The sequence below is a fragment of the Gorilla gorilla genome, chromosome 5, assembly GCF_029281585.2.
Source record: "Gorilla gorilla gorilla isolate KB3781 chromosome 5, NHGRI_mGorGor1-v2.1_pri, whole genome shotgun sequence".
In the NCBI taxonomy this organism is placed as follows: Eukaryota; Metazoa; Chordata; class Mammalia; order Primates; family Hominidae; genus Gorilla; species Gorilla gorilla.
Genome location: NC_073229.2, coordinates 39,410,507 through 39,433,615, shown reverse-complemented (window position 1 = coordinate 39,433,615; position 23,109 = coordinate 39,410,507).

Genomic DNA, 23,109 nt, shown 5'->3' with positions numbered 1-23,109 from the left:
GGAGCAGATCAATGCAAAATTAAAGCCATGCAGATGGCCTGGGCCTATAAATTCCGAAAATAATCATCTCACATCTGGTCACAAGTTACTCTGTATGCTATAATTCTCTCCTGTTACCCTATACCTTTAATAAAGCTATGTTAAATGCTATAACTTACCCTGGGCAACATAGTGAAACCCAGTCTTTGCAAAAAAATGAAAGAAAAAAAAATAGCCTGGCATGATGGAGTGCACCTGTAGTTCCAGCTACTAGGGAGGCTGAGGCAGGAGGGTGGCTTGAGCCCAGGAGGAAGAGGCTACAGTGAGCTATGATCACTCCACTGCCCCTCAGCCTGGGTGACAGAGCTAGACTGTGTCTCAAAAAACACCAAAATTATAGCTTTATCTTAGAAATCGTTGAGGAACTATGAGAAGGGTCTGTGTCCAAACTTGGACTACAGTGATAAACGGGACAGTAGCCCCTTTGTGTGTGTGTGTGTGTGTGTGTGTGTGTGTGTGTGTGTGTATGTGTGTGTTTATTTTGTTTTTGTTTTTTGTTTGTTTTTTGAGATGGAGTCTCGCTCTGTCACCAGGCCGGAGTGCAGTGGCACAATCTTGGCTCACTGCAGCCTTCACCTCCCAGGTTCAAGCGATTCTCCTGCCTCAGTTTCCCGAGTAGCTGGGACTACAGGCGTGCGCCACAAGGCCCAGCTAATTTTTTTGTATTTTTAGTAGAGACAAGGTTTCACCTTGTTGGTCAGGTTGGTCTTGATCTCTTGACCTTGTGATCCACCCACCTCAGCCTCCCAAAGTGCTGAGATTATAGGTGTGAGCCACCGTGCCTGGCCAGAGTAGCCCCATTTGAAGCCAACACAGTGATGGTGGCTGTAAACCCTGAGACCGTGAGCAGCAAACAGCCTGACAGACATCAAAGCCAGTCCATTCTAACATCCTTCCCCAAAAGGAAGAAGAAAAAGAACTACAAAGGAGGCCAAGGGTCTGCTGGCCCCAGGGCAGGGCTATCAGCCGGTGGATCTCAGGCTGACCTGTGAATGTGATTCCACCTTATACCCAAAAGAGGCCACTGGAATATCATAAAATGATAGATCATATTAAATGAAAAAAGATCATATTGAAAAGTAAATAGAAAACCAAAAAATATTCGAATACATTAATGAATCCCAGAGCTGGATTTTGTGGGGGAAAGAATACGCAGTCTTAATTTTTAAAACATAGAAAACCCAAATAAAATTAGAAATAACTTTGTGTTTAACGCTTTATTAAATAAATGAAGATGATCTAATATATAATTTCATGGTAAAATCTTAGTGAAACTGATAGTTTTCTGTATAGGTTTCAATTCCCAAAAGTAAACCAATATCATAGAAGACATTATGAAATGTGTAAAGGAATTTACACCAACAAAAGACTCAGTGTCTGTTTGGCTTTATTGGCCATTTGTTTTAATTAATTTAACCGGTAATTTTAATTAATTAAGCCAGTAATTTAAAATTACTGGTTTCAAGGACCAAATCCAGGAAGGTTAAGAGATTTGGGGCCAGACACGGTGGCTCAAGCCTGTAATCCCAGCACTTTGGAAGGCCAAAGCAGGCAGATCACTTGAGGTCAGAAGTTCAAGACCAGCCTGGCCAACATGGTGAAACCCCGTCTCTACTAAAAATACAAAAATTAGCCAGGCGTGGTGGCAGGTGCCTGTAATCCCAGCTACTTGGGAGGCTGAGGCAGGAGAATTGCTTGAACCCAGGAGGCGGAGGTTGCAGTGAGCTGAGATCAAGCCACTGCACTCCAGCCTGGGGGACAGGAGCAAAACTCCACCTTAAAAAAAAAAAAAAGAGATTAAGGTCACACGTCACACACTCAGTGCATAACTGAGACAGAATTCTGTTTTATTTGTCTACTTTCCTCAGCTAGAAATATGAAGGCTAAGACTGTGCTTTTGTTCCTCTAAGTTGCCTGGTAACCATCATTATAACTTAAACTGAGATTATGGCATGGAACTCTAAAAAAAAAAAAAAAAAAAAGAACAACAAATTTCTAAACATACCAGCCCTAATGTCTACCTTTCTTAACCTCTAATGAGTCTACCTCTTTCTGTTAGTGTAGTTGAGATATATGGAGTAACTGAACCACGACTAGGTATTATATACACAGGAGGTACACTCGTATTTCTACTGTATTCTATCCTACTTTATGTAAGTCTGCGACGGGTATTTAGTCCCAAAGTCTTTGATAAAATGTTTTGCCATTCAATATTTGAAATGTACATACACCACTGCATCATGTATTGATTTTATTTCAGATGCAGTTTCTCCAATGCCTTAAGAATAGTAAAGTCTATATTACATGTCATTCTCTTAAAGATCATTTTCTTGGAGAGGAAAAAGTAGTCAAAAGCGTGATGGATTTTCTCCTTCTGATGGATATGGGGAAACTCACCAGTGTAACAACTGCTTTGATAGATCTATATAGCTGAAGCATTCTCGAGTGGAAGAAATAATAATGGGACATCATCTCTTGCCACATTGTAGTTTTAACAAGGTTTGGATTGGCAGAGACTAGGCTGAAAAAACAGCCCTGTGAGTGATAACCTGATTTCTGCCTCTTTTTAGTGACTTAAACTTTACTTCCCATAAATATTATACATGCTACACAATTCTCAAAGAAACAATTACAGAATTTAAAGCTAGAAAGAAACTTTGATGCATCTCTTGATTTTACAGATCAGAAAACTGAGGTCCAAGAAACTAACCACTTACTTTGTCTATTAAATTTATCCGGTCCATAAGAGTTATATAGTAGTGGTTGCAAAAATGCCTAGAACTTTCCATTTCCTCCATGCCATCTGCATTTGACCAAAAAAGAGAAAGAACTGGTAAAATGATCCACAAATCATTCTGCTTCAAAGTATCGCAGCACACATACCACAGGCAAGACATATAACCTAGGTTCACATTCATAATAATTTAGGGCCTAATTCAGAAAGATATCGGATCCAAATCCTTAAAGAAATCTTTATGGGTTTCTGAGGAGGCTGACACTATGATACAAATTATTTATCCACTCTCACCAGCTGGATATCAAAAACGGGCATTGTAGGCAGAAAGGAAGGTGACAGAAAAGGGGGAAGACACATGTCTGTCTACTCTGAACCCTCTCACAACACTGTGAGAGGCCAACAAGCTTATCTCTTAAGCATTTGTTCTTGGACCCAACAATAGCCTCCTGGCCTCACATAGAAATAATACTCTACCCTTCTTAGTGAAACCCCCACTTGATTCGAAGAGAAAAGATTATTACCTAGCTGACATTTTAAAAGGGAATGATGCCAGGTGTGGTGGCTCACGCCTGCAATCCCAGCACTTTGGGAGGCCGAGGCGCGTGGATCACCTGAGGTCAGCAGTTCGAGACCCACCTGGCCAACATGTTGAAACCCCGTCTCTACTAAAAATACAAAAAATTAGCCGGGCATTGTGGCAGGCTCCTGTAATCCCAGCTACTTGGGAGGCTGAGGCAGGAGAATCACTTAAACCCAGGAGGCAGAGGTTGCAGTGAGCCGAGATCGTGCCATTGCACTCCAGCCTGGGCAATGAGAGTGAAACTCCATCTCAAAATTTAAAAAAAAAAAAAAAGGGAATGCTACTGTAGCTTTATTTTTGTTTGTTTGTTTTTTTATTTTCAACTCTGGATATTATACAATTATACAATTGCAGTATACAATTGCAAACCTGGATATTATACAATTGCAAACCTCAGTGTCTTCACTGATAGATGCAGAAGGAAGATAAGGAGCCCTCCCCCTAACCCCCTCCCAATCTCCCACCCGCGAAGATAAGGAGGAGCCCTCCCCGCCCCGCCCCGCCCCGCCCCGGAATCTCCCACCTGCGAAGATAAGGAGGAGCCCTTCCCCCCCACCCCCGGAATCGCCCACCTGCCTGTGCACTGGGAGGATAGGGTGGAGCTTCAGGAAGTTCGGGCCGTTTGCAGGGGGAAGGAGACAGGCCTCTCCTGTTCCTGGGTGGGGACCTGAGATTCAATCTGTGAGATGAGGGCCTGTTAACTGGAACCCCTCTCGCTCTGCTGAGAGGTTTTTTTTTGCCTTTTCACCCAATAAATTCCGTTCCCCCTCACCCTTCAAAGTGTCTGCGTGCCAAACTTCTCCTGGTTGTGTGACAAGAACCTGGTTTTCTTCTACAACATCACCAATTATGAAATGATTTTAAAACTTTTATAAGCATACAGAACTTTGTCACACAAAACCAGTTGACTACAAAAGCTGCGAACCAGATCTTGAACAAACATATCAGAATGCTAGAGTCCTGTTTAACTCACCTCTATTATTAGCAAATTTGGGAAATTTGGAGAAAAGTGAATAAGAAAAAAGAAAAGAGCTTATTCGGAAATGATATATTGTGTCCCACAAGAACATTTAAGTACGTGGAATTAAAACATCCCCTAAAATTAACAATATACACTATTTAAAGTTAGTAGGTTCAACTTTGAGAGACCGAGGCTGTCAATCACTTGAGGTCAGGAGTTCGAGACCAGCCTGGTCAACATGGTGAAACCCCCGTCTCCACTAAAAATACAAAATTTAGTCCCAGCTACTAGGGAGGCTGAGGCACAAGAATGACTTGAACCCGGGAGGCAGAGGTGGCAGTGAGCCGAGATCATGCCACTGCGCTCCAGCCTGGGCAACAGAGTAAGACTCTGTCTTAAAAAATAAAAACAATATCACCCCTGTAATCCCAGCACTTTGGGAAGCCGAGGCGGGCGGATCACCTGAGGTCAGGAGTTCGAGACCAGCCTGGCCAACATGGTGAAACCCTGTCTCTACTAAAAATATTTTAAAAATTAGCTGGGCATGGTGGCGGGTGACTGTAGTCCCAGCTACTCAGGAGGCTGAGGCAGGAGAATCACTTGAACCTGGGAGGCGGAGGTTGCAGTTAGCCAAGATTGAGCCATTGCACTCCAGCCTGGGCAACAAGAGCAAAACTCCATCTCAAAAATAAAATAAAATAAAATATAAAATAAAGCTAGGAAGTTCACAGTAAATTTATTTTAAAATATGAAGGTGTGTCTGTACACACCCACATACACATGTACACACCAAAAGAATTAGGTAGAATTTTCTAGGATTTAAAAAACAGTTTTTCCATAAAATTAAGAACATTTCTTTGACATCATTAAGCAAAATCTAAGTGTTTTAGACTTTTATCTTAAATACCTCTATTTACCCTCCTGCCATAAAGACTGCCTTCACTACTGAACTGTGCTAGGCAACTTAGTTTTTGTGAGTTTTTATCACTCTACTTTATACAAGCTTTAGGGTTAGGTACCTTTCCGGTCCTCTCAGCCTGCTTGCTATTCCTTCTGTTGGAAATTTTCAGTCTTTCTAGTCACACAATCTAGCTAGGTGTCATCCCTCTAGAAATACAATAGAATGTGACCTTTGTCCCATTGTTTAAACTGTTTTAATAATAAAAGGGGGAGGGGGAGTGGCGGGAGGAATAAGGTAAAACAAAAAGGTAGAAGAAAGAGAGGAGGCCGGGCGTAGTGGCTCACACCTTTAATCCAAGCACTTTGGGAGGCCGAGGCGGGCGGATCACCTGAGGTCAGGAGTTCGAGACCAGCCTGGCCACCACGGTGAAACCCCGTCTCTACTAAAAATACAAAAATCAGCAGGGTGTGGTGGTGTACGTCTGTAGTCCCAGCTACTTGGGAGGCTGAGGCAGGAGAATCGCTTGAACCCAGGAGGCGGAGGTTGCAGTGAGCCAAGATGGCGCCAGACTCTGTCTCCAGAAAAAAAAAGGAATGGAAGGAAGCAACAGAGGGAGAAGAAAAGTGGGTAGGGATGAAGCTAAAACACAGAAGAGGGCGAAATGGTTGGTGGATTAATCCCAGGGAAGAGAGACTCAACAGCGGGAGGAAAGGGAGCAGAAAGGAGCCCAGGTGAGTAGGACCAGGCCGCTCACTGAGGGAGGAGGCCCTCACAGACAGGCAGGCTACTGAGGTGGATGACCATACTCATGCCAGCTATTTGAGAGTTTTTCCTTGGGCATGGGTGGGGAAAGGAGCCGTTAACAATAACAACAAAAACTAACACTAGTAAAGTACCCACTGTGTGCCTGGCGGGTTTTGAATGCTTTAGATATATTAACTCCTCCAAAACCCCTGAGAACCCAGGAGGTAGATGCTATGACGATACCTGTTTTACAGACTAAGCGCCCAGCACCCGAGGCACTGAGAGAGAGGTTAATGCCTAAGGCCAGACAGCTGGTGAGTATTTCACCTACGTTTCAACACCAGCCGTCAGGATGACCAGGAAGGACCAGGAGAGGGGTTTAGTTATTACAATGAGAAAACTCCGGAAGTAGCCAGGATTTTTTTTTTTTTTTTTTTTTTTTTTTTTTTTTTTTTGAGATGGAGTCTCACTCTGTCACCAGGCTGGAGTGCAATGGCGCAATCTCGGCTCACTGCAAGCTCCGCCTCCCGGGTTCAAGCGATTCTCATGCCTCAGCCGCCTGAGGCTGGGATTACAGGCATCTGCCACCTCGCCTGGCTAATTTTTGTATTTTTAGTAGAGATGGGGTTTTGCCATGTTGGCCAGACTGGTCTCAAACTCCTGACCTCAGGCGATCCACTTGCCTCAGCCTCCCAAAGTGCTGGGATTACAGGCGTGAGCCACCGCGCCCGGCCAGGAAATTATTCTGAAGGACTCATCCCGTACCCATGAGATGTAACAAATACTATCAATCAGTGTGTATCACTTTAGCCCCTTCCCCAATCATTGCCACATGTCTGTAATGGAAAAAATAAAAATAAAACATTGCTCATCAATTTAATAAACTAAAAACAAAATATGAAATACCCATCCTGGGTACACTCTACAGCAATGACATCGAGTGAAGAAGGTCTATGTTAGCCAATATGGAAAAAAAAAATCTCTAAGAGATATTGTGGACTTCAAGAAAAGCAAGTTGCATAACAGGTATTATAAGAGACTGAATAGTGGCTCCAAAGGCATCAGGTCCTAATCCCTGGGGTCTATAAATATTACCTTATTTGGAAAAAGGATCTTTGCAGATGTGATTAAATTAAGGATCTTTGGATGGGGAAATTATCATGGGTCACCTGGATGGTACCTTAACATAGTGGCAAGTGTCATTATGAGAGAGGGGAAGGAGATTTGACATGAATGCACACAGGAAAAGGCAATGTGAAGGTGGAGCACAGAGAGATGGACAGACGCTGGCCTTGAAGATTGGAGTGCTGCAGCCACAAGCCAAGGAATGTTGGCAGCCACCAGAAGCTGGAAGAGACAAGGAACCAATCCTTCAATAGAGCCCTTGTTGGGAATACAGTTCTGCTGACACCTTTTCATCCCAGTGACACTGATTTTGGACTTTTTCCCTCCAGAACTGGAAGGAATACATTTCTGTTAAGCCACCAAATTTGTGCTACTTTGTTACATCAGCCATATGAAAACTTATACAGGTGCATCTGATATCATTTATATTAAAATGTACACAAACACACACAAATATTATGAAGGCAAAAATCAATGGATTAATAGAACAGACGTGAAGAAGCCAGGTGTGGTACTGCACACCTGTAGTCTCAGCTACACAGGAGGCTGAATGGGGAGGATCGCTTGCACCCAGGAATTCGAGGCTGCAGTGTGTCTTGATTGCACCACTACACTCTAGCCTGGGCAACAGAACCAAATCACGTCTCAAGAAAAGAGAATAGACTTAAAGGAGCTGGAGGCAGGGAAAGAAGAGAGAGGAAAAAAAGTAATGGATGCCTACAAAATTGGCCCCATTACTACAATCAGTTCAATCCATTCCTTTGGGGCATAACCTTCACCTGAGGATTTTTCTTTTGCAAACTAAACTCTGACCTTTTTCCTCTCTTGCCCAAATTCTTATCTAAAGGACCTGGGGAGTCACACCCTACAAACCATAAAATCTCATCTGATGGGTTTTACTTAACCCTATATAACTTGGCTTACTTTCCAACCTGACTCTGGCATAAAATCACATGACAGATATGGAAGGAAATCAAAATATTTTACAACCAAAAAATGTTTCTTTGCCATATTTTGAAATGCTCCTACAGAGCCGGTGTGTGTGTGTGAGAGAGAGAAAAACTGCATCTGTAAAGAACCTCTACTAACATTACTGGGTCCTTCCCCTTTCCAGGCCCTCTCAATGGTGAAGAGATTAACTGAGTCTAGCATCTTTCAAGGCCTGAATAGGAAACACTTACCATCTATTGTCTCTGATGGCAGCCACCTATGAGACTTCATAATAAGAACCTTGGTCTCCACCACCCCTTATCTTAACCCAAACACTCCTCCAGGTCTTTAGATAATTACTTAACTCTTTCAACCAACTGCTAATCAGAAAATATTTGAATTCACCTATGACCTGTAAGTCCCCACGTTGAGTTATGCTGCCTTTCCAGACAGAACCAATGTATACTCCACATGTGGTGATTCATATCTTATGTCTCCCTAAAACAAAACCAAACTGTAACTCAACCACCGTGGGTACATGTTTTCAAGGCCTCTTGAGATTGTGCCTGGGGCCACGGTCACTCACATGTGGCTCAGAATAAACCTCTTTAAATATTTTACAGAATCAGCCCCCCGCCCGGCCAGCTGCCCTGTCCGGGAGGTGAGGGGCGCATCTGCCCGGCCGCCCCTACTGGGAAGTGAGGAGCCCCTCTGCCCAGCCAGCCGCCCCGTCCGGGAGGGAGGTGAGGGGGTCAGCCCCCCGCCCGGCCAGCCGCCCCGTCCGGGAGGGAGGTGGGGGGTCAGCCCCCCGCCCGGCCAGCCGCCCCGTCCGGGAGGGAGGTGGGGGGGTCAGCCCCCCGCCTGGCCAGCCGCCCCAACCGGGAGGTGAGGGGCGCCTCTGCCCGGCCGCCCCTACTGGGAAGTGAGGAGCCCCTCTGCCCGGCCAGCCGCCCCGTCCAGGAGGGAGGTGGGGGGGTCAGCCCCCTGCCCGGCCAGCCGCCCCGTCCGGGAGGTGAGGGGCGCCTCTGCCCGGCCGCCCCTACTGGGAAGTGAGGAGCCCCTCTGCCCGGCCACCACCCCGTCTGGGAGGTGTACCCAACAGCTCATTGAGAACGGGCCATGATGACAATGGCGGTTTTGTGGAATGGAAAGGGGGGAAAGGTGGGGAAAAGATTGAGAAATCGGATGGTTGCCGTGTCTGTGTAGAAAGAGGTAGACATGGGAGACTTTTCATTTTGTTCTGTACTAAGAAAAATTCTTCTGCCTTGGGATCCTGTTGATCTGTGACCTTACCCCCAACCCTGTGCTCTCTGAAACATGTGCTGTATCCACTCAGGGTTGAATGGATTAAGGGCGGTGCAAGATGTGCTTTGTTAAACAGATGCTTGAAGGCAGCATGCTCGTTAAGAGTCATCACCACTCCCTAATCTCAAGTACCCAGGGACACAAACACTGCGGAAGGCCGCAGGGCCCTCTGCCTAGGAAAACCAGAGACCTTTGTTCACTTGTTTATCTGCTGACCTTCCCTCCACTATTGTCCTATGACCCTGCCAAATCCCCCTCTGTGAGAAACACCCAAGAATGATCAATAAAAAAATAAAAAATAAATAAAAATAAAAATAAAAATAAAGTTGACTTTTATGAATGGAAAAATATATATATATATATTTTACAGAGTTTGACTCTTTTCCTCGTCATTTTGTTGTGAAAAGAATATAGTATTGCGCCTTGCAAAGGGAAATAACCCTCATTTCCAATCTTTTTTTTTTTTTTTTGAGATGAAGTGTCAGTCTGTTGCCCAGGCTGGAGTGCAGTGGCACAATCTCAGCTCACTGCAACCTCCACCACCTGGGTTCAAGCGATTCTCCTGCCTCAGCCTCCCCTAGTAGCTGGGATTACAGGCGCCCCACCACCACCACCACCACACCCAGCTAATTTTTTTTTTTTTTTTTTTTGAGACAGATTTTTTGCTCTGTCGCCCAGGCTGGAGTGCAGTGGTGCAATCTCAGCTCACTGCAAGCTCCACCTCCCGGGTTCAAGCAATTCTGTGCCTCAGCCTCCCGAGTAGCTGGGATTACAGGCACCTGCCACCACGCCCAGCTAATATTTGTGTTTTTAGTAGAGACAGGGTTTCACCATCTTGGCCAGAGGCTGGTATTGAACTCCTGATCTCCTGATCCACCCGCCTCCACTTCCCATAGTGCTGGGATTACAGGCGTGAGCCACCATGCCTGGCCCAATTTTTTAGTAGAGATGGGGTTTCACCATGTTGGTCAGGCTGGTCTCAAACTCCTGACCTCAAATGATCCGCCCACCTCGGCCTCCCCAAGTGTGGGATTACAGGCGTGAGCTATCGCACCCGGCCCCTCATTTTGCTTTTTTTTTTTAGACGGAGTTTTGCTCTTATTGCCCAGGCTGGAGTGCAATGGCGTGATCTCCGCTCACCGCAAACTCCACCTCCCGAGTTCAAGCAATTCTCCTGCCTCAGCCTACCGAGTAGCTGGAATTACAGGCATGTACCACCACATCCGGCTAATTTTGTATTTTTAGTAGAGACGGGGTTTCTCCATGTTGGTCAGGCTGGTCTCGAACTCCCGACCTCAGGTGATCTGCCTGCCTCAGCCTCCCAAAGTGTTGGCTTTACAGGCATGAGCCACCACACCTGGCCTCTCATTTTGCATTTATAACTCAAATTACAAAGACACGCTTCCCTGAAAAAAATGTGTCCCGAGTACTGAATTTCTGCTCTTCCTCCAATGTGTTCACCAGCCAGAACCACCACTGCCTGCCACTGGCCCCAGGGCACAAGCCAGTGGGGATGGGAGGAAGGGGAAGTTCAGCACACCCATCCTCATCCTCCCACCAACACCCCTGAGCCCATGCCATTATGGAGAGGGTAGCCCCATGGCAGGCTCACCCATGGGTAATCCCAGACTAGATTGAGCTGTACCCTGGTCCCAACATTGCACAATCCCACCAGGCCATGCAGTCTTAAACCACACTCTTCTTGCAATTTAGAACACATTCCCTAAACATTTAAATTTCTTTCCAAGAAAGGTTCCCACACAACTTTTCACACATGAACTATTCTATTTTTTCTAAATTTGAAATGCATTGGTAAAAAGCTAGAACCATCCCTCACCCTACCTCACACACACAAAAAAAGTGTTTTCCATTAAAGAACAACCAAAGCATTAAAAACACTAACACAAAGAGACTTGCAGGAAATTACCTTTCGGGAGATTTCTTCCATTTGTTAAAACTAATTTGTGACCCAACTCCAGACATTGTGTGAGGCCTGCCACTCCGACATTTGGGTAAAGAAAAGCAGTGCAGAAAATTCTGGGTGATTTCAGGCCAGGCGCAGTGTCTCACGCCTATAATTCCAGCATTTTGAGGGGCCAAGGCAGGCGGATCACCTGAGGTCGGGAGTTAGAGACCAGCCTGACCAACATGGAGAAACCCCGTCTCTACTAAATACACAAAATTAGCCGGGCATGGTGGTGCATGCCTGTAATCCCAGCTACCCAGGAGGCCGAGGCAGGAGAATCGCTTGAACTCGGGAGGCAGAGGTTGCAGTGAGCCAGGATCGTACCATTGCACCCCAGCCTGGGCAACAAAAGCAAAAGTCTGTCTCAAAAAAAGAAAAGAAAAGAAAAAAAAATTCTGGGCGATTTTAATTGTCAAACACATCTTTCCTTATATTCAAAGAGAAATAAGACACTGCTTCTAAAATCCTGATATTCTTTCAAATGTAAAGCTTAAAAGAAGTAGGTGGAGTGGATGAGGACTCCGGGCTCTGGGAGCTACATTCACCCCACATGGGCAGGTGACTTCATCCCCAAGCTCCAGAGTCTTCATCTATAAAATGGTATGGCTGGGTGAGCTAACACTGCGAAATGTATGCAGGTAGAGTTGCTCTTCCATCTAAGAACTAAGTCATCCAAAAGACAGTCCGTATTTGGAGGACTTGACTCCTACTCCTTTTTCTTTATCATCAGATGGGTGATTTTTTTCCAACCATCACATTTCCAAAATGAAAATGTAACAGCTTGCAACAATTGCAATATACTTAAGATGTAATAATGGAAAATGAGATGTTATTGATTGGAGAGGGAGGAGAAGTAACCACAATGGTATCATCAAGTCAGAGGAAGAAAGAAAATTAACAGATGAATTCTTCAAGACTGAGATTTGGTTGCCACCCACTACAGATGGCAGAGTACTGAGTAGCAGTCCCCAGACAAAACAAGATATATATTTAATATGTGAGGCAGTCCTCAAAAGGATGCTCCATATCCTTTCAATTGTAAGGGGAATTCTGCATTCTAGAGTGTGTCGCAGCTAAAACTTACATGCTACATCCATTCTATCTGACCGTAATACACAGACACTCAACTGTTTGTCTTGCAGTTTTGTGTGAGCAAGACAATTTCCTTTTTAATTCCAGTGAAACAAAGTATACAATGGAGCTATTTTAACAATATCTAAATCAAGCCATATGTTTTTGGAGAGGTATATTAAGTGTGGCATGTCACGCCCTCAAGAGGAAGGCACTCAGGTGTAACTTGAGTTTGAATGAAGCACCTCTGTATCTGTGACTTTGCACCTAAAGAATAGGAATAAAGATTTTTTTTTTTTTTTCTGAGACAGAGTCTCGCTCCGTCACCCAGGCTGGAAGTGCAGTGGTGTGATCTCAGCTCACTGCAACCTCCGCCTCCCAGGTTCCAGTGATTCTCCTGCCTCAGCCTCCCAGTAGCTGGGACTATAGGTGTGCACCACCACACCTCGCTAATTTTTGTATTTTTAGTAGACATGGGGTTTCACCATATTGGCCAGGCTGGTCTTTGAACTCCTGACCTCGTGATCCGCCTGCCTTAGCCTCCCAATGTGCTGGGATTACAGGTGTGAGCTACCACACCCAGCCTGTATGTCTTCTTTAGAGACATACCTATACAAGTCCTTAGCCCAATTTTTAATCAGGTTATTAGTCTTTTTGCTATTTCATTGTAAGGGTTCTTTATATGTTTTTGGGATTCACATCTTATCAGACATATGGTTTGCAAATATTTTCTCCAAATTCCATGGGTTGCCTTTTAACACTGTTGATTGTTTCCTTTACAGGACAGAAGCTTTTTAGTTTGACATCACTAATCATCAAGGAAACACAAATCAAAATCACAATGAGATATCACCTTATACATGTGAGGATGGCTATTATCAAAAACACAAGTGTTGGCGAGGATGTGGAGAAATTGGAACCCGCTGTTGGTGGGAACACAAAATGGTACAGCCACTATAGAAAACAGTAAGTTCCTGAAAAAATTAAAAATACAACTACCATATGATTCAGCAATGCCACTTTTGGGTATTTTTTGCTGCTTGTTTTTTGTGCTTTTTAAGATAGGGTCTTGCTCTGTCAATCTAGCTGGAGTGCAGCGGCACCATCCCTTGATTTCCTGGGCTCCAGTGATCCTCCTGCCTTAGCCTCCAGAGTAGCTAGGACTACAGGTACACATCACCACTCTCAGCTAATTTTTTTTGGGGGGGTTGGGTAGAGGCAGGGTCTTACTATGTTAACTAGATTGGTCTAAAATCCCTGGCCTCAAGCCATACTCCTGTCTTGGCCTCCCAAAGTGCTGTAATCACAGGCATAAGCCACCATACCCAGCTTTACTTTTGGGTATTTATCCAGAAGAATTGAAATCAAGGTCTCAAAGAGATACCAGAACTCCCATTTTCACTGCAAAATTATTCACAATAGCTAAGATATGGAAGCAACCTAAATGTGTATCAAAAGATCAATAGATTTTTAAAATGTGGTGTACACACACACATACAGGATTATTCAGCCTTTAAAAAGAAGGAAATTCTGCAATATGAGCCAACATCAATGAAATACCCAGTTACGCAAAGACAAATATTGCATAAATGCACTTATATGAGGTATCCAAAAATATTCAAATTCATAGAATCAAAGACTGGAATGGTAGGACTGGGAGGAAGGGAGAATGAGGAGTTACTAATCAGTAGGTATAAAGTTTCAGTTCAACAAGATAAGTAAGTTCCAGGGATCTGCTAGACGACACTGTACCTATAGTCAACAATAACATATTGTCCACTTAAAAATTTGTTAAAGATAGATTTCATGTAAAGTGTTCTTACCACAGTAAAATAAATTTTTTTAGAAAGAGGTATCTGTAGAGTAGTGAAGACAGAAAATACTCTCTTAGTATATGTTTTCTGCTAGTGATTTTTGCCATTTTATTAGTTGGTCAAAACATTCAATTTATTGCACTTATAGCTATTCGTGCCAGAACCTACTTTAGAGAAATGCAATAAGGTGAGATAAGATCAACTTTAAATTCTTAAAAAGAAAAACAATATATTTTAGGAGGTATGAAAACGATCTCATTCATTTTTAATGATTTAAAGAAAATTTGAATTTAAGTTCCAAGGTTTTCTTCCGAGAATAAAATAAGAATCCTTCCTTTACATCAGGCTAATTCATTTGTATTTCTATGAAAAATGACCGATGGTAACCAGGGACTCAAGAAAACAAAGATCTTTCCAAACAAGCCCTACATAAAGAGAAAGCAATGTGGCCCAGACAAGTATGTACCCAACCATTCAAGGAAGCAGTGGGAAACAGTAGCAGAGATGGACTTTGGTGTAGAGATTTTTAAACTCTGCTATTTCAGCTCTTCCCCTCACCTAGAGCATGGCAGGATCAATTCCATTAGCATCTTATAGGAGTGTAGCGTGTGTAATGGTGAGAAGCAACTTCGATTGGACCAAGGAGTGTTTATTAGATTCAAAGTGGCCTTGGGCAGGTTATCCAAATCCTCAAAGGCTGAGAGTTTCCACAGCTCTAAAATTTTTCTCACAGGGTTTTCCTGAGTATTAAGTGAATTAAGGTATGCAAAGTGTCTTTGCACGGAGCCTAGCAAAAAAATAAGTAATTCATAAATTTGGTTTCTTATCATGAGCTTACTTCTCCTGGAGAAGAATAAGTTAATTCTGTTTGTGCCCTAAGGAGGGAGGGTGGCTGCCTTATTCATACCCACAGCCCACAAATCCAGGAGACTATCTAACACACAGTTGGGGTTCAATCCATATTTGGGAATTGTGAATAAATGCTTGCCAAATGCCATGCCCATAATGTTCCCGTAGTGTGCCCTGATGTCTATGGTTGAGCAAATTTATTTAGGGTTGAGCAACTGAAAAGGTAAGCCAGGAGAGTGCTAAGAAGCTGCAGCAGATGTTTCCATTTGTCCTCCTGAAGGAGCACTTCCTCTCTTTACGATGTCTCCAGGCTGGAAATATTTCCCGTGCCACCCTCCTGGGTTACACATGTGTGAGTGTGCAATGCCTTAGAAAAAGAGATTGATCTCAGCTCACTGCAGCCTCTGCCTCCCAGCTTCAAGCCGGGTGCAGTGGCTCACACCTATAATCCCAGCAATTTGAGAGTGCCAAGGCAGGCGGATCACAAGGTCAGGAGTTTGAGACCACGCTGACCAACATGGTGAAACCCCGTCTCTACTAAAAATACAAAATTAGCCAGGCGTGGTGGCAGATGCCTGTAACCCCAGCTACTCAGGAGGTTGAGGCAGGAGAATTGTTTGAATCTGGTAGGAGGAGGTTGCAGTGAGCCGAGATCACACCATTGCACTCCAGCCTGGGTGACACAGTGAGACTCTGTCTCAAAAAAAATAAAATAAAATAAAATAAAGGAAAAGAGATTGAGTTACCTGATGCCAATGTCAACAAAGCCAAATTTAGTGTGAAAATTATGGGCTATAATATTTTTTAAAATATAGGGAAGGGTTCCTGGTGCCAATGAGTACTTTTAGCCTGGGAGGGGGTGACCATGACCAGAAGCATTTTTTTCTATCTGTGTCTAACCTGGTCACCTTGCTAGAGAGTTCCTCTTTACCAGCAGCTTCCAAGGGCACTCTGAAATCTCCTTAAAATACTCCTGTACTGAAACTCCTATAGCAAATAATACCTCAAAGATCGTCATCAAGCATTCATTCAACAACTAGGTATTAAGCACTTACTATCTGCCTGCACTGTTTTAGATAATGGAATACTGCAATACACAAAACTGACATCTGCCTCGCCCCACCTTTTCACCCTTGCCCTATTCCATTTTCAACAAAGATGCCTTTTCCTTAAATGGACCCTGTTATCACTCACAGATCTGGCCTTTCCAAATTAGAGTCTGGAATGCACAGTTAGCCAAAGAACAAAAGACGTCTTTCTTCTCACTGCAGTATAGTCTGGAATTCCATGGGTAAAGACCCAGAAGGTCACTTCTGGGGCTTTACATGGAACTAGACATGACCTCCCAGGGCAGCCCCCACCCTGATGGTCCCTCCCCACCAGCTCCCCATCCACCTTACTAGCCTGAGGACGCCTCTTTAGCCCCAAAGCTTGACTCCCTGTTCCCTCTTTAACCTCTGCCCTTCTTTCTCACATGCCAATGGACAAGAATGTCTTCTTTGTATCATCTGTCCCTTCCATGCTTTTTTTCAGTGGGAGAAAATAACAGAACATAGATGAATGAAAAGTTCGGGAACTTGGAATGGAGAGGGAATGTTTCCTTAATTTTTTCCTCACATCCAACAAGCATTTGAATGTCTGCTCAACTCATTCAGCCACAGCTATCTGTGCTTCAACGGAAGGCACTGTTTCATAGATAATGCAGAGGTAGATAGGATACAGTCCATTTTCTTAAATAGTTTATAACATGGTTGGACTGATAGCATACAACAGTGCTCTAAGAGCATGTACCTCTTGCAAAGTAGCATTTTATCCACCCTATGACTTTCTCAAAGGAAGATCATACTCTCCTCAGCCTAGAAGACTAGGAAATATGCATTTAGCTTTACCGCCCTTCAGCTCCAGATCCTTGGAGCTCCTGTTCTGCATTAAACTTGTAAACCACATGGATGCTTCATGCCAAAGGGCACCCAGGATTGCATGTCAGGGTAAGGCACCTTCCTCAGGAGGCCACTATGCATACAAATCCACCCACCCACCATAGCCATGTTTAATTAGTAGTACTTATTCTCATTCTTATAGTTATTTATCTCTTCACAGACTTCCACCCCAAGAAGTTGTGAATCACGCAGTATTTCTGAAAAGGCATCCTTGCCCTATGCAAGGCTGCCAATAGCCAAAAGGAGGCATCTGAGGGAAGGAAAAAAGAACTGCACCATGCATGCATGAAGTTGGCAATTTGCAAAAGAAATCTGAAACAACATTGCAGGCAGAAAAAGCAGGAAAGAGGAGATGGTAAGAGACATAAATGGTGAACTGGGGTCAACAGGAAATCCTGCCCAGAAAATAAAATGTCTTATGCGACAATGGAATACTCACATTCTTCTTACAGTTTTCTCTATTCCATCTGGCCAAACGGGTTTGGCTTAAGAGGCCTTTGATAGAATAGAGTTGTTGCTCTTTTTAGTCAGCAGATGTAATACAAAAAACATATGGATCATCACAGACAGTAATTTTTTTAAAAACCCAGGTTGACATCACATTTTTTTTTTTTTTTGAGATGGAGTCTCACTCTGTCGCCCAGGCTGGAGTGCAATGGCATGATCTCGGCTCACTGCAACCTCCGCCTGCCAGGTTCAAGAGGTTCTCCTGCCTCAGCTTCCCAAGTAGCTGGGATTACAGGCACTTGCCACCATGCCCGGCTAATTTTTTGTATTTTTAGTAGAGATGGGGTTTCACCGTGTTAGCCAGGATGGTCTCGAACTCCTGACCTTGTGATCCACCCTCCTCGGCCTCCCGAAGAGCTCGGATTACAGGCGTGAGCCACCACACCCGGCCTCATGCCTAATTTTTTTAGTATGTAAGTGCACATGTGCAGAGTTTCCAATATAATAAACAGAATAATATAAATGCAGAAAATGTAATATGGTATATTTCCACAAATTGCAAGTTCTCTTTCAAAAAATACAAATAGGCCAGGCATGGTGGCTCACACCTGTAATCCCAGACAAGGCGGGTGGATCACCCGAAGTCAGGAGTTGGAGACCAGCCTGGCCAACATGGTGAAACTCCGTCTACTAAAAATGCAAAAATTAGCTGTGTGTGGTGGTGAGTGCCTATAATCCCAGCTACTTAGTAGGCTGAGGCAGGAGACTCGCTTGAACCTGGGAGGCAGAGACTTCAATGAGCCAAGATCACACCACTGCACTCCAGCCTAGGTGACAGAGAGAGACTCCGTCTCACAAAAAAAAAAAAAAAAAAACAAATAATGCACAGTCTTTAAAAATCAATTACAGAAGTATAGTGATGTCAATACCAAACAAAATATTATTACATAACTTCCACCTCAATATTGCAAAGTTGGGACCCTAATTCCAAAGATACACACTTAAGCACTATTCTTTTTTTTTTTTTTTTTTTTTGAGACACAGTCCCGCTCTGTTGCCCAGGCTGGAGTGCGGTGGCATGATCTCGGCTCACTGCAAGCTCTGCCTCCCGGGTTCACGCCATTCTCCTGCCCCAGCCTCCCGAGTAGCTGGGACTACAGGCGCCTGCCATTGCGCCCAGCTAATTTTTTTTTGTATTTTTAGTAGAGACAGGATTTCACCGTATTAGCCAGGACTGTCTCGATCTCCTGAACTCGTGATCCTCCTGCCTTGGCCTCCCAAAATGCTGGGATTACAGGTGTGAGTCACCGCGCCCGGCCCTTAAGCACTATTCTAAACATGTTAGAAATTTATCTCAGTCTCTAAACTTACTCCTTTCCCCTCAATATTACACCACATTTAATAAGTAGAATTTAAACATGAAAAGAAACAGGTTATTCCAGCATTAACTTCATGGCATTTTGGTAAAGTGAGTAAATGTGATATTGCAATGCCAGCCTGTGAAGAGTGCCACAGGAAGCCATCTGCCCACTTGGGTCAGCATCTCAGTAAAGGACATTCCTGGGTGTTGGTAACCACTTTAATTTTCGCTCCTGTACCACTTCAGATAACTCTCCCCCAGCATTTGTGGTTTGCTGATGGGAGTGATTTTATCCACCCTAAGTCAATTTTCATTCCCAGTCACAGTCTTCCTTTAGTTTGAACTACCCATATATTAGTCTTTCATTATAAAATAATGCCCTGCTTTCAGACTCTCGCTCTATTTTGGTACATCCTTTTAAAGTAAAATGCATGCCATTAAAATGCATTTGTTCCATTGAGTCAGATTTTTAGACTCATTATGATGCTCATTGTTGACACAATAGCTTCCTCAGATACACAACAATCTGTCATAAAAGACCCATACTTGGATGGGGGACAAGAGTGTTTTGCAAAGGCTGTCTTCTCAATGCAGTTGCTGTCGAAGACATACGTTAATATCATCCTAGTTAAAGAGTATTTATTCTAAAAAGTGCAGACTATTTAAATAGAAAATGACTTCATGAGCTATTTCTGCAAGTTCAGTTACTTCTGAGAACAGTGTTGTTAGATATTCAGTGGTAGAAATGAGCAGCAGCTAATAGAAGTTAGCATCCAAAGCACCCTACCAGGAGAACATTCTCTGCTCAATTTGACTGTGGCATAGATTCCCAAAGTCATTAATTTTCCATTCTTTTTTTTTTTTTTTTTTTTTTTTTTTTTTGAGACGGAGTCTTGCTTTGTCGCCCAGGCTGGAGTGCAGTGGCACGATCTCGGCTCACTGCAAGCTCCACCTCCCGGGTTCACGCCATTCTCCTGCCTCAGCCTCCCGAGTAGCTGGGACTACAGGCGCCCACTACCACGCCCGGCTAATTTTTTGTATTTTTAGTAGAGACGGGGTTTCACCGTGTTAGCCAGGATGGTCTCGATCTCCTGACCTCGTGATCCGCCCGCCTCGGCCTCCCAAAGTGCTGGGATTACAGGCGTGAGCCACCGCGCCCGGCCTAATTTTCCATTCTTTACCATAATCAATAAGCATTTCAGGTTTCAAATTACACTGCAGATTTCACTTCAGATTTAAGTGAATGCTTTTCTTGCATCAATAGGAAGGAAACAGCTAATATTAAAATGCCACCACGTTCAAAAATACTACAGTTGGGTCATTTGTTATAAAAATAAACCTTAAAATAAAAACGTGTTCTTCCCCTCAGAAGTGTTAAAATGACATCTAAAATAGAGGGGTGACACATCCTTACAGAGTGAAGTCATGCTTTATTCTGAATCATGCTTGATAGACTCAGGAAACAAAGTCAATATTCTGAACAATTAAAATGCCAAACTGAGTCTATACCAGCTAACAGAGGATAAAACACAAAACATATTTCAAAATTTCACTGCTATGATATTTCATTTGCTATGCTACCATTTATTCATTTATTTATTTATATTTGAGACAGAATCTCACTCTATCACCCAGGCTGGGGCACAGTGGCACGATCATAGCTCACTGCAGCCTCGACCTCCCAGGCTCTGGCTATCCTCCCGCCTCAATCTCCCAAGTAACTGGGACCACAGGTGCATGCCACCACACCTGGCTAATTTTTAAATTTTTTGTAGAGGCAGGATCTCACTATGTTGCCTAGGCTGGTCTTAAACTCCTGAGCTCAAGCAGTCCTCCCAAAGTACTAGGATTACAAATGTGAGCCACTGTGCCTGGCTATGATACCATGTAAATTCTGATTTCCCTCTTTCTAGAATACAAACTCTAAGGCTCAAATATTTTAAGGGCCATTATATACTTAGAAATATAGAGCTAGGCCAGGAACAGTGGCTTACGCCTGTAATCCCAGCACTTTGGGAGGCTGAGGTGGGCGGATCACAAGGTCAGGAGTTCGAGACCAGCTTGGCCAACACAGTGAAACCCCATCTCTACCAAAAATACAAAAAGTAGCTGGGTGTGGTGGTGTGCACCTGTAATCCCAGCTACTTGGGAGGCTGAGGAAGAAGAATCACTTGAAACTGGAAGGTGGAGGTTATAGTGAGGAGAGATCGAGCCACTGCACTCCAGCCTGGGCAACAAGAGCAAAACTCCATCTCAAAAAAAAACAAAAAAGAAAAAGAAATACGGAGCTAGAAAGAACTTTAGAGAAAAACAAAGTCCAAAAGTCCAGAGAGGTTAAGTGATTTGCCTAAGATCAAACACCCAGCTATGACAAAGCAGGACGAAGTTAGAACTTATGTTTCTGTGTGCCTAATTCAGAGATCTCCACATTAGATAATCCTGCTTCCTGTCTTGAAAAAAAAAATGCATCAATAGGTGGTCAGAATCACCCTTGAAAAGAAGAAATAGAAAACCATAAATGGTATTAAGGTAGTATGTATGCTCTATGCCTAGTAGTTACATTAGCTTTGAAATTAAGCACAAAACATGGTACATAAATTATATCTCAATAAAACTGCTGCATTTTTGTGATCCCATTCACAAAAACATCACCATATATAAAATATCTAGTAATTAACAAGACTGACACAGGGTCTATACAAAACTTTATCTGAAGAACATGAAAGAACACCACTAAAGGGTGGCACATTATTTGTTACTGGATGAGAATAATTATGTAAAAATATCAAATCTCCCAAATGGGTCTAATGTCATCTCCTTCAAAATTATAAGAAAATTCTTGTTGAACCTTAACAAGAATGAGATTAACAAGACTAAAAAAGCTATTTGGAAGATGGAAAGGGGAAAAATATCCAAGATTTTTTTTAATGGAATCAAAGTTTTTTTTTTTAAGTACTGATACTATATATTAAAACAATCCATGAATTTGCAGGGCTTAAAATACCACTACTTGCGCACGATTAGGAAGCAGGGCATTCATTGAAAGAGTACAGAAAGTCTACATATAAAATATCTGAATATATGAGGGGAAGTAGCAATTTGACTCAGAGAACAAAGAAGTGTTCAACTTCTTGAATAATTGGTCACTGCTAGAAAAATAATGTTAGCTCTCTACTCTAAGCAATATGGCAATATAAGACCTATGTGAATTAAAGAGTCAAATGTAAAATAAATTAAACAATTTTTTTAAAATAGGCAAACACAATAATTTCCAAATGGAAAAGGACTTTGTAATACCAAAGAGAGAATGCATGAACAAAATTAATCACTTACTATATAAAAATTTGAAAAATCTATATATTAAAATTGGTGTGTGTGTGTGTGTGTGTGACAGAGTCTCATGCTGTCACCCAGGCTGGAGTACAGTGGCACGAGCTTGGCTCACTGCAATCTCTGCCTCCCAGGTTCAAGCGATTCTCCTGCCTCAGCCTCCCAAGTAGCTGGGATTACAGGCATCCGCCATCATGCCCAGCTAATTTTTGTATTTTTAGTAGAGATGGGGTTTCACCATGTTGGCCAGGCTGGTCTGGAACTCCTGACCTCAAGTGATCCACCCACCTTGGCCTCTCAAAGTGGTGGGATTACAGGCGCAAGCCACAACGCCCAGCGTATATTAGAAATTTTTTAATTCCACACACTGAATTTTAAAACATGTAGGGTAAATTCTTGCAACATGACTAACAAAGTGATACAATCCCTATTATATAAAGACTATGTACAATTAAGCATAAAAAGAATGTACAAATATAAAAATGTACAAAGGATATGTCTGGTAACTGAAAAACTAGTGAGTAATAAACAGGAAAAAATGTTCAAAGGCAGTCATAATCAGAAAAATGCCAACTAAAACTATTTAACACTATTTTTCATCAACAAACTGGCCAAAAAATTTTATGCATAATATTCAGAGTTGATAGAGCACAGAATAAATAAGCATGCTCATATATAGCTTACAGGAGTGCAAATCAGTGTCAACATTTCAAAGACTCATAAAATTGCTACAAAAGGCCGGGCGCAGTGGCTCACACCTGTAATCCCAGCACTTTGGGAGGCCGAGGCGGGCAGATCACGCGGTCAGGAGATCAAGACCATCCTGGCTAACACGGTGAAACCCCGTCTCTACTAAAAATACAAAAAAATTAGCCGGGCGTGGTGGCGGGCGCCTGTAGTCCCAGCTACTCGGGAGGCTGAGGCAGGAGAATGGCGTGAATGCGGGAGGCAGAGCTTGCAGTAAGCCGAGATCGCACCACTGCACTCCAGCCTGGGCGACAGAGCAAGAC